Below are 3,741 nucleotides of genomic sequence, written 5' to 3'. Positions count from 1 at the left end.
ATCTGCTATAGTTAAGTTTGATCTTGCAAAGAATATTAGCTTAAGATAAATTGATAGAAATGAAAAAATTAAAGCCTATGAAGAATTAACTATCATACCAATATTATTATATGAGAATTTTATTGTAGAAAATGAATGCCATTATGTTTTCGTAAATACATTGCCTAATGTAAACAGTCATCCGACAAGTGGTATATGAGAGAGAGAGAGAGAGAGAGAGAGAGAGAGAGAGAGAGAGAGAGAGAGAGAGAGAATTAATAATAGAGAAACTGTTACATAGAGTTTTTGTCTTTTTGAACATAACTGGTTTCCATTAGATTTTTGCAATAATAAAAGAAATATATAAATGCCAATAAAACCTAATTTTCTTATGACCTTATATCGCGATGTAACCTTTAACAATATCGGATTTCTGTATCGAAACTGTGACCTTTTGTAATATTTCTGAGAGCAAGAAATCTCTTAATGTCTCGTTAATGGTATATTCATTCAGTCCTGCTCGTTTAGCTCTCTCTCTCTTTCTCTCTCGTCACATTTCGAGTCATCAACAAATTATTTGTAAAAAAAAAATATTTTATTGTTTCCATTTTTTTCTACTTGAACGTAGATTTTCATTTATATATTTTCTCGTTCGGTTAATTGTCTGAAATTGCTACCAAAAGCGGTGGTAGAGAAAAAAAGTTACGAATTATATATATATTTTTTTTTTATCGTTTATTTGAATGATCAAAAGGTTCTCTTATGATAGTGGTTGGTGGTCGGTTACCAAGAATTCATGGTCGCCAAGGAATGAAAGATTTTGTTGGGAAATCTGGGAATGAGAACAAAAGAGTTCTCTCATAATTGGAATGGAAAAAATAAGCAAGTTTGCACTTTGCTGTGAGAATTGAAATGGCGTGGGGAGAGAGAGAGAGAGAGAGAGAGAGAGAGAGAGAGAGAGAGAGAGACTATTTATTGAACACATTGTTGATTATTTCTTTTCCCAATTTAATGGTAATATTTTAATAAATTTCATCTTAAATTAGAGAAGAAGAAGAAGTAAAAGAGAGAGAGAGAGAGAGAGAGAGAGAGAATTTGACGGTTGGTTACACTCACTCGTATTCATATTTCAAATTCAAGACATCGAATATAAAAACATTAGTAGGAAAATAACAGCGTATGGCAAATATCTCTCTCATCTGACAACCATTAAGTAAATATTGTTGGAAACCTTCAAAATATAAATCAACTTTGGGAAGCTAATAACTTCCGTTTTTATCTCCATCTTTGTGAGAAAATATCTGTAATATTTTCACGCAGTTTTATGACGGGGTTGAGCGGAAGTCGGGCCTGATAGAGAGCATCGGAAGAGCAGTAAAGGAAGGTGAATGAAAGGAAATAATCGACGAATAATGGTTATGGTCGTTTCTTTCCTGCGTTACTCTCTCTCTCTCTCTCTCTCTCTCTCTCTCTCTCTCTCTCTCTCTCTCTCTCTCTCCTTCTTCTTCTTCTTCATCTTCTCTAATTTACGATGAAATTGATCAAAATATTACCATTAAATTGAAAAAATAATCAATGATGTGCTCAGTAACCCCCCCCCCCACCCCCCATCTCTTCTCTCTCTCTCTATCTCTCTTCCTCTCTCGCTCTCTCTCTCTACTTCTTCTTCTTCTCTAATTACGACGTCTTGTTTAAACTGAGCACTGGTCGCTACGACCTCTTCCTCTCGCATAACTCGAAACTAGGACAAAAAAAAAAAAAAAGGGTGGGGGCCGGGTTCCATGAATGAGGAAACTATACAACGTTGTTGTTCGTTTCCAAAGCTGATTATTTTTAGCGAACTATCCCGTCAGTCCGAAGTTGTAGGTAAAACTTTTGGGCGACTGGATAACAACCGAAATGTTTTTGCTACGTTCAAAAACAGCGCAGTAGGTTTTCACTTACCAGGAACCAACACATGAAAATCTGTGCGATTATAAGAATGAATATATATATATATAATATATATATATATATATATATATATATATATATATATATATATATATATATATATATATATATATATATATATATATATATATATATATATATATATATATATATAGAGTGTATATTATATATACATGTGTGTTTATAAAATAAATAAAATAGGGATTATACATATATGTATATTTATATACATTTTTATAATTTTATATATATATATATATATATATATATATAGATATATATATATATATATTTCTACGTTTATTGATCTCCTCGTCTACCCAGCATTTAGTTAAATATTTTGATTTGTAAAAAGGCAGCCATATTCCTCCAAATATCAGCTGATTTAGGTGGGAAACCAAAGCTAGCCAGCCAGAGATAGGAATTTCCTGCTAGAAGGGGGAAAATAGACTCTTGTCAGCTTTAGGGACGTATCCCAAAGGGAAGGATGTAGGTAGACTGGTACTTATTAGGCCTACGTCTTAAGCTCTTTTTCCTGTGAACCCTCTGCTGGCTGTATGTTCTGTTTCCAGGATTGCCCTGCTCTTGGGCGGTTAAGCTGACCCCCAACACCCACGAAACACACCTGCCCTTGCTCAGTCAGTTCCAGTCATGACCTCGGACGGATGTCCCGGCCACGAGCCTTCCCACTTAAGCCCAACGAGGCGTTACTGGTGCGCCCAGAGCCCCAGGCCTGAGACAAAGCCGGCCCCGGCATTTCTACAAAGGTCCACTGATCATGGCATCCAGGTACGTCTTGTGAAACAGCATATTGCCAGTTCCTTACCTCCTAATTTTCACAAATCAAACTTCTAACTCATCCCTTTGTTCCTCTCACTGCCTTGTGGCCGCATGTTTCCCTTGTGTGATCGTCCCAGACAAATGAAGTCATTGCATACCTCAGTTAAACACTAGAGTTCCTTTTCCCCAGTGTTAGAGAAACTGAATAATCGTAACTTGTGCAAGAAGTCCTTTTCTTTTATCTTGTCTAATCTGGGATCTTTTTCCAGATTCCCTGGGTCACGTGTCCAAGTCTTTGCGCCCGCAAGTGTTGCATTACCGCAAGATTTTGAGAACCAGCTTTTACGTGAATATCATTTTTAGCCAGCTACCCCCTTGTGAGAGATATATGGGTCCCCACGTGTGGACACGCTGCATTTACTCCTTCTCCAGGCCAGTAAACGGCCTCTTGTAAATAAATAGATGTAAAGTAATTAGCTGAGTTTTCTGGCGACCTTTCCCTCTAGAGTAAATTAACACTTTAAATCCTTTTACGGTAAGTTCAATTAATTTATTCTGTTTTTTTCCCTCAACTATTTCCATTTACGTATTTGAGCCCCTTCAAGGCCAGGCTTCATACGTAACAATATATATATATATATATATATATATATATATATATATATATATATATATATATATATATACCCATATATATATATATATATATATATATATATATATATATATTATATATATATATATATATATATATATATATATTCATTCTTATAACCGCACAGATCTTCATGCGTTGGTTCCAGGTAAATGGAGACCTACTTCGCTGTTTTTGAACGTACCAAAAACAGGGAATAAATAAATAAATGAAAAATGAAAAAAAATAAAAAAATAAAAAAAAAAAAACACACACATTTCGGTTGTTATCCAGTGGCCCAAAAGTTTTGCATACAACTTCGGACGGACGGAGAAGTTGACTAATAATAATCAGCTTTGGAAACGACCAACAACTTTGCATAGTTTCCTCATTCG

This window comes from Macrobrachium nipponense, chromosome 3 (assembly GCF_015104395.2).
Source record: "Macrobrachium nipponense isolate FS-2020 chromosome 3, ASM1510439v2, whole genome shotgun sequence".
Taxonomy (NCBI): Eukaryota; Metazoa; Arthropoda; class Malacostraca; order Decapoda; family Palaemonidae; genus Macrobrachium; species Macrobrachium nipponense.
Note: the sequence above shows the minus strand (reverse complement) of the source record.